Source organism: Panthera tigris, chromosome B3 (genome assembly GCF_018350195.1).
Source record: "Panthera tigris isolate Pti1 chromosome B3, P.tigris_Pti1_mat1.1, whole genome shotgun sequence".
Taxonomy (NCBI): domain Eukaryota; kingdom Metazoa; phylum Chordata; class Mammalia; order Carnivora; family Felidae; genus Panthera; species Panthera tigris.
This window is the reverse complement of record NC_056665.1, coordinates 103,930,885-103,944,637: the sequence shown is the minus strand read 5'-3', so window position 1 is coordinate 103,944,637 and position 13,753 is coordinate 103,930,885. Positions and strand designations below refer to the sequence as shown.

Sequence of the window (13,753 nt, the reverse complement as noted above, 5' to 3'; positions counted from 1 at the left end):
CCCCCATATGCATTCTCTCCTTCTACTTAAGAGTTAATTTGAATTAAATTCTGAATATTGAAACTATTTGCATTAGACAAGCTTCCCAGGAAAAATATAACTGTTCCTTACTTAGGGTTAATGAGGAGGATCCCTGAAGAGAACAAAACGAGAAAACAAAGTTGGCATTTAAAATTTAGGGCATTTTGATTAGTCACATAGACTCTTTTTTTTTTTTTTTTGCCATACATGAACTTTTTTGGGAAGAAGGAACCAATATATGAAAAGGGATGAAAAAAAAAAAAGGATGGAAGAAAATGGCAATGAATGAAACTAGATGAGAAACAATAAGAAGGCACATATGTGAGAGGGAGAGAAGGGCCTGTGTGCTTTTGTCACAGTTATGTTGCTATGGTAATGAAGCAAAATTGGGCTGATGCTGCGCTATTGGTTTTGTTGGGAATGAAGAACCAAATATGTATAAGCAGAATGACGAATCAAGTCTTCAGTAAACCGAAGAGATAGTCTAACTGTATTTCCTCTAAAAATTCAATATAAGAACTCCTACATTGTCAAAATAATAAAATCTGAGGAAGATTCTGTAGACTTACACAATAATATTGAAGTTTCTTCTTAGGAATTAATAGTGAAAGAAAATGTCTCCATTATAAAATATATGTTCACCGTAGAAAAAATTTAAATACATAAGAGAACAAAGCAGATTATTAAAAAAGACACCTGATCCTGTCCATTAATGTTTCGATGTATAGCTCTTCAGTCTCTTCGTTTATATGTTTTTACCAATTGGGATCACATTCTATTACTGCACGTTGAATGTCTAAGTTAATTCCAGTTCTTCACTGTCTTAGTCAGCTTGGGCTGCTATAATAAATTACCAAAGACCGGATGGCTTAAACAACAAATATTTGCTATTCCTCACAGTTGTGGAGGTTGGGACATCCAAGATCAAAATGTCCGCAGATAGAGTGTCTGGTGAGAGCCTGCTCTGTTCTCACAAGGGGCGCATCCTCATGACCTAATCACTTCCCAGAGGCCTCACCTCCAAATACCACTGGAGGTGGATTAGGGCTTCAACATTTGAATTTTGGAAAGACAAACGTTTAGTCCATAGCACATCGTTACAAATAAGATTTCAAGGAAAGAATTTTGCATACATTTTTGTACCTCTATAAAGTACCTAGAGCTACTCTTGACACACATGGGCAAATTAATACAAAATTTCTCATTGGCAATGAGAAATACAGAGAAATATAGCTGCTAGGAAGATGGTGCATTTTTATCTGCAAAACTAGTACATTCTCTTCTTATAATCAAATAATCAGGTAAAATGTAAGTGCGTATTCACAGAGGTCGCTTTCTTTCCTCAACAGTTCATACACTCTATTTCCAGTTGTGGTACCACATAATTAATTTACTATACAAGTTTATCCTTTCTAAACACAATTTCCAGATCACCTTGATTGGAATTGAGGGTGTTCCTAACTGCGGGGATTTAGGTCACATATTTATAATATCTTGGTTTATTTCCTTAGGTAGCTGTTGATGTTCATTTTATGTAGGTGTGACTTACTTAACTCTAGGAGTAACTGGGTCACCTCTTCCTCGCCATATTCTTCAATGGACCCTGTTGGTTGGGTATTTTGTCAAGAGAGGATTAAAAGGTTTCATTCTATTTATTAAAATGCTCACGGAATAAAAATTTAAAGGCTATGGATGTCTGCTGAAAATTTCATTTGCCTGACAGATATGTATTGAATACTAAATGGGAAAAAAATGAGTTGACTGGGGAACATTTGTTGCAACATTTGTTGCTTTCCACAGCACTCTTATACCCTTTGGGAAATAATCCTTTCAAGTAAATGGTCCTAGTAGAGGCTGCCTTCTTGGCCATAGGGTTGGGCATACCATCCAAGTCAATCAGAATCCTTCCACAAGATTTTTCAGTACTTAGTTGGGCAAGTGGGTGGTGCTTAGAAGGTAGAAGGCAGTTCCTCTCAGGGCAATGAACTATGAGGATACACTACACTGTCCTAGACAACGCTCCAGACAACTCCCAAATCTGTATCTCTGACCTGAATCTCTCCATTATCCTCTAGAATTTTTATAGACCTCTCCATCTGAATGCCTCATCAACCAATGACCCAGACAGAATTCTTCACACCCCCCCCCCCCGCCAATGCACTCACCTCCTGCCCAAACTGATCATCCAACATTGCTGTCAGTGTCCAGCCATCCAAGCCAGAAATATGGAAGGCGTCCTCAACATCTCCCTCTCTCTCACCCCAAACGCAATCAGTCACTAAACCCTGTCAATTCTACTTTATAAATACTTGCACATTTATTCTCTTCTATTTCCATTGCTGTGGTCTTGGTACAGTTCTTCATCACAAGCTTTTAACTGGTCTGCTTGCCGCCAGTCTTAAAAACCTTCAATCTGTTCCATTCTGTCCCCATGCCCAGCCTCACCCCAGGCAGAATGAGCTTTCTCCTTCAGCACTTTAGGGACATTCCTGCTCCCTCTGCAGCCTCTTCTCTGAACACAATCTTGCCTCCAGCCACACTGAACAGTCTGCAGTTGCCTGAACGGTGTTCTCTCCCTGCTCTAGGCTGTTCACTTTGCTTAAAATACCTTTAAATACCTGTTTTCCTTTTTTTTTTTTTTTTTTTCCCATGGCTAACTCCTGTTCATGGTTAAAGGTGGGAATTGGGTAGGGCTGTTCCACACATCCTGGGTGACAGTTTTCACCCGTGCCTGCCTGGTTGAGATCCTCTGGACACACTCTCACAGCACTGTGGTCTATACTAGCAGAGGACTCGCTACCCTATGCTGTGAAAACACGTCTAATTGTCTTTTTTCCTTACTAAGCTGCAAATTCTTTGAGGAAAGAGATTGGGTTTTGTTCAAATTTGTATTCCATCCCCTGGTTTGGAGTCTGACACATAGTAGACCCTTAATAAATAGCTATTGAAGAATAAATAAATGAAGGAGTGAATCCAGGGAAGATGTGCCATTAACTTTAGTTCTTCGATTCTGTGAACCCATTCTCTTCCTGACCAACGATGATTCTATGAAGCACTGCTAGATCAGGTCTTGTGTGAACACAGTACCCTCATGAAAATTTCTTTTGCTATAAAAGCTGGGAAATAGAGGTCTTCATGTTTACAGATGAAGAAACTAAGGCACAGAGAGGTTAAACGACACTCAGGGACACACAGCAGGGCCAAGCTGGGTTAGCAGTCTGGGCTCCTCTGTCACCACTCTTGTTTTTTTCCAGCTACTAAATTGCTTCCCTCAGGCACCTGTAATTGCAAATACTTCTGATCTTGTTTCTTTGAGAACTGTGTTGAGAGCTTCTAGCCTCAGGAAATGAACATTCCCACCTACAGACAACTCCCAACAGCTACTTAGCTCCTTTCTGAAACGAATTTACTCCATATTTCAGGCAAGAGAATTAAACAGAGCACCTTCCAAGTCAGCTGCCCCTGGCCTCCTCCACACATTTCAAAAATTCCAGGGAGGGAAAGTCACCTTCTCGTTTGGCTGGGAGCATGAACGGGTCTCTGAGATAGGATCCATTTGGTTGGGGAATGGGCCTCCCTGGTAGGTTTTTATAAAAACGATTCACAGGTTAGTCATGGAACTAAAGCATTTGGTGCTGGAGGTGGTGGGGTGGGTGTTCAGAAAATAAAATGCAAAGATGAGAGTTGTTTCCATGATCATTTTTCATAATAGTTTAGGCTTCTTTTCAACCAAACCTCGTGTGAGTGCTTGCTTCTATTTCCTTTTCTCCCCTAGTCACTCTGTATCTGCCCCCATCTGCTAAAATGATTTCCCCTGATTTGTCTTCAGTTTGTCTGATTTCTGTACTTATTGCTATGGCATTTAAACATGTTTAGCACATCAGCTTGACTGAGGTGTCCTTTAGTATAGAACATAACCCAGTTTAAAAATATTTTATTTATATGAATTGTTGAATTCAAAATACTGTTGGGTATTTTACATTAATTTTACTTTATTTTTTAAAAAATTTTTAATGTTTATTTACTTTTGAGAGAGATAGAGAATGCGCGCAAGCACGAGTGAGGGAGGGGCAGAGAGAGAGAGGAGACACAGAATCCAAAGCAGGCTCCAGGCTCTAAGGTGTCAGCACAGAGCCCGATGCAGGGCTGGAACTCACAAACTGTGAGATCAGGACCTGAACCGAAGTCAGATGCTCAACCAACTGAGCCACCAAGATGCCCCTATGTTAATTTTAAAAAGAGGATGTTTTATATATGGCTAGTCTGTTTGTCAAATGATTGCCTTTTACTATTCCTCAGAAGTTTTCGTATTTCTTGTGGTCTTTAAGGTTGTTTAGTCACTCAAAGAATAACATAGAAAAAAAAGCTGTAAACCTGAACCCTAAGGGACAAATTGATGATGAAAGGTTGCCATCTCACCAAGGCTTCTCAAGGGTCCACTTTGAACCATAGACTGCACACAGTGTGTGTGTGTGTGTGTGTGTGTGTGTGTGTGTGAACACATACTGTGTGTACATATGTATTTGTATACATGTGCGATATATACATGTATATTTGTACATAATATATGCTGTGTGTACATATGTATATATATACACATGTGTATATGCATACTGTATGTGTGTATATATATGTATATATATGCTATATGTGTGTACATATGTATTTGTATAAAGATGTATTAAGTATAGCCACCATGCATGCTTGTTGAAGTATTATTAGATCAAAGCACCCTATGAAACATTCTCTACTAAGGACAGGAATAATTTTGAGCACTGTGGGGGAAATTCTAAGGAAGCCTAATTAAAACCACTGCATGAACAGATATTGCTTTTATATTACTTTCTCATATCAAGTATTTATCACAGAATTTGAGCTTTCTTTAAAAAAAAAGGCACTCTAAATGTTTACTAATAAAACCTTCAGAATCAATTTCCTTCTGAATTGTAGTTGAGAAATAATACAAATTCTAGGTGATATATACCTAAGGTTTATGATTACACAATAGAGAAGAAGTGATTCTGAGACTGATGATGCCTCCATCTGCCAGGTGGAGGTCTGAGCATCCTCTCAGCTTCCTTCCCTTCCCCCCCACCCCTGCAGCCTCCAAGAATGCCTGTCCAGGCAGCCTCAGGCTTCCGGTAGGGGTTGCTGTTGTCTAATACAAGGCCTATTGTTCTCAGTACAATTTGGTTATCCCTTCAGATCATTTCTCACCTTTGCCCTTTCCCAGGATTTAATCTATTTAAATTGATATGGGTTATTTGCTCTTGAGTTTAATGTGAATTTAATCTTATGTTACTGTCTAATACATGAAAGTGCTATTTTGGTTGCTGATTAGCATTAATTTTCCCCAGAATGTGTTCTGAATATCAGTGAGCTTGTTCAGGAGAATGAATGATAATTTTGTTTTAAAAGCAGTGAAATATTTGATTACTTTACAAAATTCAGCATGGAACTGAATTTTGAAGTGATCAGTTCTGGAATCAAATGAAGCCTTTAAGAGGAATTGAAATACTGGCCTTAAGAGACAAAGTTCTTTCTTAAAATTTTTATTTTTCTGCTGTAGAGATGCATTATATTTGCATTTTTGAGCCTGAGTAATTTTAATTCCATTTTTATTGTACAAACCCAAGAGGAACATTTACTTTGTTTTCAGTGATTGGTTATACAATTATTCTTTTCAGATACTACAAGAACCATGAACCATAATATTATATTCCTTGCTAATACATTTTGGCAAAAGTATTTACTTGAAAACACAATACATAAATGTAATGACTTTCTCAAATGAGTACATTGTTGCCATGAAGCAATCACCTTTATTTTAATGCAAGTAAAATTCATTAAAATTTTCTCAATTAGCAAAGCGACTTTTCCAAATGAACTAGTGAAGGAAAAACACTGTCTGTTTTATCCTAACCCAGCTGATTGGCCTTTTATTACCAGATGCCTATTTAAGGAGGAGAAAAAAAAGAGTAGTTTTTAATTTTAATACACTTGATGCAATGCTGACTTCCAGGAGATTAGGTATGCTTCTGATACACTTAGTTTCTTTTTGGTTAGTTTCAAAGTAAAAGTTAGATGCGAAAGCAAAAGCCTTTCAAGCAATGATTCTACCTTCAAGACTCTCTTGTGTTGAAAGAAGGAACTTGAAGGCCCAAATGAACAAATCCTTTGAATTACAAAACTTAATTTAAACAAAAGAATGTTGTATTTGTCTCCTTTCACTAAAATGTTTAAATCCCTCCATAAACCCAATAACCAGATTAAGTCATTTGACACACGCAGTTGAGTTGAGCCTTATATCTGTAAGTGCAAATGTAGCTTTTTGGAAAAAGAATACAATTAACTTTGAATTCACATTTATATAGTATAGATTTCAGATTAATTGAACTGCCTCTTTCTAAAGTAATTTTTTAATTCTAGTGTTGGTTATTCATTTTATGTATAGAGTGAAAACATCTTTTTCTTTTCTTAAGTAAAAAAAAAAAAAAAATGACACTAGCTGTGCACACACTGAATGACTCAGAGTATGGGATTTATAAAATCTGTTAGATATTCCTAATAAAAATGCAAAGACTAAGAAGTTAACTATCCTATGTATTGATGGGATTCCTGCTCTTAAAATACTTAATATCATGGAATCTAATTCTTGGAATACCTGTTTAGCATTCTTTGGATGAATTGTAAAATGCTGGTTAAATAATATTTCTGAGGGTATAAGGTTAAGGATGAAAATTCCAATTTCTAATACTGTTCTTTTAGGATAAGTGACAATTAATATAGCCTCTGTCTTGTAAGGAGCTAGAGTGAGGTGTTAAAATAAAGTTTACCTTAATCCTGAGGAAACTTGTCAAAATTTTGCTCTTTCCCTGATATTCCCAATAGCTCTTAAGTTGACAGGGGGTAGAGTCCTAAAAGAAAAAGAAAAAAAAGAATCACAGCAATAAATTAGGGGCATATGATATTCTCTAATAAAATGAACCAGACTCCTTGGGAAAATGACTGATTATAGAGCTGAGGGAGAAAATATTCCAGATGAACTCAGAGGATCCTGTAATGCCAGAGAGTAGAGAAGTACTCAAAAAACAAACAGAAAATGAGGCATATCAAAGGGGAACAGGAGCCAACCTAACAGATCACCAGTGGACAAACCTGGAAAAATTTAGGCAACAAAATAAATAAGGTAGTATCGGATTATAATACAAAGAATATACAACTGAACAAATAAAAAATAAATAAAGGAGAAGGGTATAATTCTAAACGATTTAAGTAGATACTCACCACCTGTCTCAGTTCTTCACCCCTGAGCGTGGGCTAGGCTTAGTGACTTGCTTCTGAAGAGTAGAGTAGGGGAAGGAGAAATAATAAGTAACTTTACATGGATAAATGTGGGAAATGCTATCTGGGCCAGGTCATCCTGGTTAACAGCATCAGTGATGTAACATTGATAGCGTGTACCCCGGACATGATGTGACGAGAATGATACTTCACCTCCATGCTCTTCTTCACAAATACCCATATCCCCAGTCTAGCCATGAAAATAAACATCAGACAAACCCATATTTAGGGACATTCTGTATTTCTCTAATTTTCTTAAGCCTGCTTTTATATTTTCTATTTGCCTTTTAATCTGATTTCAGGGAGACTTTCTCAATTTCTCTTCCAATCCATTTACTGAATTTCTCTTTTCTTAAATTTCCAATAATTCTTTTCTTCTACATTTTTCTGAATGTTCCTTTTTAATAGAACATATTTCATGGACGCAGTATCATCTTTTATTTCTCTGAAGATTTTGATGATAGCTTTTTAAAAAAGTTTTCAGCTCCCCCTGTAGTCTTTGTTTCCTCCAAGCAGCAACTTACTTATGTTTTGCTTTTGGTTCATTTTGGACTATATCTTTTATTTTGGAAGTTTCCCTCAGATATCTAAGAATTCTTAACTGCTTGATGATAATTAAGAGTAGATTACTTAAAAGCTCAGTGAAAGTTCTCTGGTTAGCTGGGAGGCTTGATGACTAAGGTCTCACTCTAGAGTGATCAGGCTGTTGATGAGAACTCCCAGCCCACAGCAGTATTTCTAGGTCATCTTTCCTGGTGGGGTCAGGTTTCTGAAGAAGAACCTTTTTCATTCCTCCCTGAGTGGTATAAAAGTAACTGTCTGCTGTCTAGAAGCCAAGTTGGGAGGCATGCTGGCAGTAGTTTCAACATTTAGCATGTATACGTTATTTAACTTCATCCTTTCAAAATAAGGTCAACACCATTAACTTGTTTCTAGCACCTCCCAGTCCAGGGACCCTCTTTCTCCTAGCTCGGTAAGAGAATCAGGTACTGGTTCTCTGCCAGGTAGAAGAAGGGATGGGATCCAGTTATAACCTTCTACCACTCCTTTCTCATACAGAGTTGACCCAACTCCTCAAAATCAACCTGGTTTTCCAAGGTCCTTCCGATCAAAATGGATCCCGTAATACTATCTAGCTGCATAAGGGATGAAGTTCTCTATCTATTGATAGGAAGAGATTGACAAGATACATTGTTAGATGAAAAAAGCACATTGGAGAACAGTATGTCTAATATACTTCCTGTGTTAAAATAGAGAGAATAGGGATGTATTTTTATAGTTGCTTATATATGCATGAAGAAAATATTTAAGGTTACATATAAACCTCTGCACCATCCTTCTTGATCCCTGAACCAATCACTGTAGTCAGGATATAACATACTGTATTCTGATTGGCCAAGCCTAGATCACAAGGGGATGGCTAGGTTGCCCTCACTCATCATACCACACAGAAAGGGGAAGAATATTCCCCCAAGCTAGGGGAGATGGGTAATGAACACATATCTACTACAGAACCAAATGTGCTTAAAACCAGAACAAACCTAAAGGCTCAGACCTTTATATCTAGACTTGCTGCAGAACCCAGGGAGCCACAATACTAAGGATATGGAAAACGACCATTAACTCTCCAAAAGCATGCTCTCCATTTCTGTGGGCTTTGAAGTTAAAACTGGAATAGGACATCTTTCTCTAAGACCCTACCTGACTGAAGTTACTATTGCACACTGAGAAACACATTAAACCCCTTCCACTCACAGACTGTTTATTCCCTCCTGGTCTAATTTTTGAATCTAAACTTAAATGGTGAGACAAAGGAAAATGTTTGCCAAAAGAGAGAGCAATACAGGAAGCTCCGGTTTCAGAAATGCTGAATTAATCTTCACAAAAACGGCCAACTTTTTAGAAAAGAAAAAACTCAGCTAAGCTCATTAGAAAGTCATCTAACCTTATGTTGAAGACAAAAGTGTGGATGTGCAGTTAGTGAATTACCTACCTCATGCGTCTTGCAGCTTTTTCGGAACCTTGGGAGAACCCAACCACTTGAAGAGAAAACACAGGTACACTCAAAAATAGCTACACTCCATGCACTGGGAGAGGAAGCAGGGTGAGTTAAACCACTTGAGTCCCTGAAATATCATTTCCTCAATCTGCAAAATGGAGATAGGCCTGTTTTATAAAATTGTGGAGAGTTATATAGTGCCCTGTTGCTGCTATAACAAATTACCACAGATTTAGTGGCTTAAAATGACACAGCCTTCTCGTTTACCATTCTGATGGTCAGAAGTCCTAAATGGGCTGACAGGACTGCATTCTTTCCAGAGTCTCTAGAGGGATAAGCCATTTTCTTGCCTTTTTTAGCCTCCAGAGGCTGCCCACATTCCTTGGCTCCTGGCCACATCACTCCAACTCCTGCTTTGGTGTCACATTTTCTTTTCTGACTCTGACCCGCTTTCTTCCCTCTTATAATGACCCTTGTGATTATATTGGTCCACCCAGATAATCCAGGTTAATTTTCCAATATCTTATCCTTACCTTAATTACACCTGCAAGGTCTCTTTCTCCATAGAAGGTAAGAGACTTTCAGGGGTTTCAGGGGTTAGGACATAGACATGTTTGGAGGCCATTATTCTGCCCTACTACAGGAGTATAAAATGAAATAATATCTGTGGAGATTTATAGTGTTGTGCTTGCCACGTAATAGCTACTTGACCAAATGCCAATTTTCAGATTTTAAGTTTTAACAATTTAGATATTTGACTATGCATTCAGTCCACTACTGAATTCTTTGATATTCAATAATCTAATGGGGGTGGAATACATAATTCTATGTTCTCATGGATGCCAACCTAATTTGTTTATATTTATGAGCTCTGTGTACTGACCTTAGAAGATACTTTCTGTTCAGAAGTAAAGGGCAGTCCTTGAATGGAACCATTTTAAACAGCAAAATAGTTAACATGCTAGTTCTCTTCAGTGACTCTAATGAAAGCCAAATGGAACACATAGGTTGTGGACAATATCCAGAGAATACTCAGTGTCCTAAAAAATGTTACATCTTGTAAAAATTAAAAGGTTATTTCATCAAAATATGTTGTAGGAGGCCAAGGTTTGACAACACAGATGTTTGTGCCTCAGCAGATCTCCTCATTTGTATTTGGGGCAACAGGTTCCCAGGTCATCCCCTGGGATGCCCTTTGGGAAGGGTCCTGCTGGCCCTAAGCTGTACTCAGCACACCCCAGTGCCCTGAATCAGGGTGGTAGATGCTAAATACTTATGTTTTTCGCATGGCCCGTTACACTCCAAGGACCTCAATGGCCAAATAAAACTCCTTATCACTTTGAAGATATGCAGTAGCCTTGAGAGCCTCCCAAAAAGATTCATGAAACTATATTCATACATCTAAAGAAAGATAGAGACGATGGCTTTATTAATTTTAGCGAAACAAATAATCACCCATGATACCCAGAAGGGTCAATCTTTGCAGTAATGAAGTTTATATTTGGTATGATGGGCCATCCCTCATACGTGTTCTTCCTGGTTAATAATAGTCTTTGTTTGGTAGGCGCTCTCCTAGTAGGGAATGCTAATGTAATACTCACTGAGTTTTTCTGCTGCCGGCTGGGAATTATCAATAGGTCATAAATAAACTACCACCACATAGGAAAGACAATAAGATTATATATACTCCTACTACCTCCAATTACAGTAAGAGCAACAATTATAAGGTTGCACTCCTACAGCCACCCTGGGGAGAAAATGAAAGGAAAATGTTCCATTAGCTTAATGAAGAGAGCACAGCAGAGCTACAGTCAAATTTTCTCACTATTAGCACCTATGGTGTGCCCCAGCACACAAGGGAAGCTCGATACACAGAGTAACAATTAAATTTCCTGACAATTAGCCCCTACCATGTACATTCCCTGAACCCAAAGGAGACATTTCAAAGCATCACATTTACATTCCCCACCTTTCGATGATGGAATCTGAGTGAGTCATTTGCTTGTGGAGATGGAGCTGGGACTAAAAGTTTATTTTATAGATGACTGCAAAGTGTCACTGGCAGACTTGCCGGAGAGTACATACAAACTGAATGGTGGGTTTGTAAAAGGGAGGGCTTTGAAAGATGAAAGCAGAGAAATGTTCATGCCAACCTAATTAGGAAAAGATGGACTGGATCCATGTTGGTAATTTCAGTGTTTAGAGTAACTTCACCGTTACCTGTGTTAGAAAGACCAATTGTGGGGGAGGTGCTGGAAATAGATGTGAGGTCTCTCATTCCAACTGCCAAAGAACCAGGTTTGCTTCCTGGAAGGCATTATAGAGGAGAGAGCTCCTGAGACTGGCTCCCCTGTGTCCAGATTCTGGTCTACCACTCCACCTCACCAAACTCCAATTTCCTTCCCCTAAAAAGTGCAGGTAGCAAATTTCCATGGGTTATTGGGAGGATTAAAAGACAAAAAGCCTAGGGATCAATCAACAGTAAGTGCCTAACAAATGTTAGTTATTATGATCTACATTCAGAACCAGCCTAGAACAGTATGCATTTGTATGGCCTAAGTAAATATTGGTGTGCAAAGAATACTCTCAAAATTTCCTTCTGGAGACCAAGATTTAAACTTTACTTGGGCAGTAGACAGGGAACAGTTCACTTTGTTTCGTCTCAATTTAAGAAGTAAAAGATGTTTTTTGCAATTTGGAGATGAAACTATCTGAACTGCTCTACAAATCATCCATAAATATATGGATAAATGTGGACAAAAAATGGGTATCTCCCTCCCCCATCATCTAGAGCACAAGAGGCTTTTGCTTGGTCCAACTTCTCCACCCCACGAAGTGGAATACTGACCTTGAGCACACCAATCCACTACTGCGACTGCTTCTCGTTGCCACATAGAGTTGCTGTCAAAAAATGGGTGCTCCACTGTCCAATAGGCCTGACACATAGCGCTAGGAAGTCTCTGGGCAGCACAAAGCAGTTCTTAGATGAAGGTCAAGTCCTCTTCCTTGGAGCTAGCTTTGACCAAATGTGCACTTCCAGCGTAAGCCTTCACCTGTCTTATACCCCATGGCCTCCAGGGCACGCGTTGGCCTCAGTAACTCTGGATCAGAGTGGGTTCAACCCAGAAGCCTCTCTCACCCTTCCCTGGAGTTCACACCTCCAGGAATCAGATAACTTCTCAGTTTAAATCCTCAAAACACCCTCCGGAGGGTTTCCTGGATTGCAATTTCTCAACCTTTGACTTCCAATAGTAGTTACTGATAGAAAGCTGAAAAGAAAAATGGCAAGTCAAATAGCAGACTTTATCTTATTGAGAAACACTATTCCCTAGGATAGTGTTTCAAGCATTATTATCCTTAGTGTCTGTGGATTGTGCTGGTTTTTCAGAAGGTAGTTTGGAACTGCAGTTAGAATGTAGGTGTTTCGTGAAATTGCCCCAGTTGTTTTAATATCATTTAGTTTGAATCAAGATACTGAGTTTAGAAAGTGAAAGCACTTCTCAGTAACACCTTCACCTGTCCTTGTGATACCTGCCATTTTGTGACAAGCAAGGTCACTTCTTTCCCGAATGGTGTGGAAGCTGCTTTTTACAGCACTCGCTGCTCTCTTCCTGATTACCAGAAGGTTCACTCTTGCTTGTTTTAATATCATTTAGTTTGAATCAAGATACTGAGTTTAAAAAGTGAAAGCACTTCTCAGTAACACCTTCACCTGTCCTTGTGATACCTGCCATTTTGTGACAAGCAAGGTCACTTCTTTCCCGAATGGTGTGGAAGCTGCTTTTTACAGCACTCGCTGCTCTCTTCCTGATTACCAGAAGGTTCACTCTTGCCCTCAGTTGCTGTGACAGTTGTACATCATGTAAAAACCATACCTTGCTTCCATCCCCCAGAACTCTTCATCCTTCTTCTTTCCCCTTTTTTTTAACTGTAAAGAATTTATCACTACTGACATACCACATATTTTACTTATTGTTGTGATTTTGTTAACATTTGTTAAGTAGAGCCCTAGGGTGTTGGAGGGTGGGCCACGGTTCAACAAAAAGCACAAGGGAAAGTAAAACAGAGAAGCTTATTACTCACAGATCCTGGAGGAAGTACATGGCACGCCTCAAGGGGCCCGGACGATGGTCAAGGCAAGGTGCCAGGGGAGAGAGTGTGGTAAGACATAGGGTGTTTCCTTAATAGAGTCTGCAGGTAGACCCTGGTGTTCCTGGCCAGATTGGCCGATTCAAACCAAAAAAAGCAGGGTTTTCATCTCATTTAAGGGGTACACAAGGAGAAGGCTGAGGGAGATGGGAGAGACTGCTTATCACAAAGGTCAGGAACTTAGATTTACTTGTGACTGTGGGTGTGTGTTCAAGGGAGGGGCAAGTGTGAGTTCCACAC

At 39.0% G+C, this 13,753-nt stretch overlaps 1 protein-coding gene across 3 annotated transcripts in view; it reads right to left on the bottom strand.

Moving 5' to 3' along the window:
- The window catches only part of AP5M1 (adaptor related protein complex 5 subunit mu 1), a 56,894-nt gene that overhangs the window by 7,571 nt on the left and 35,570 nt on the right, over positions 1 to 13,753 (bottom strand). For 2 of the 3 annotated variants that reach the window (XR_006218874.1, XR_006218876.1), the window contains exons 10-14: positions 12,213 to 12,633; positions 10,966 to 11,111; positions 9,359 to 9,512; positions 7,309 to 7,361; positions 6,858 to 6,938 (exon numbers count right to left, since the gene is read on the bottom strand). The gene's annotated coding sequence lies outside the window, so the exon portion shown is untranslated. The remainder of the gene's footprint in view (positions 1 to 6,857; positions 6,939 to 7,308; positions 7,362 to 9,358; positions 9,513 to 10,965; positions 11,112 to 12,212; positions 12,634 to 13,753) is intronic. The other variant, XR_006218875.1, reaches the window with a different exon arrangement.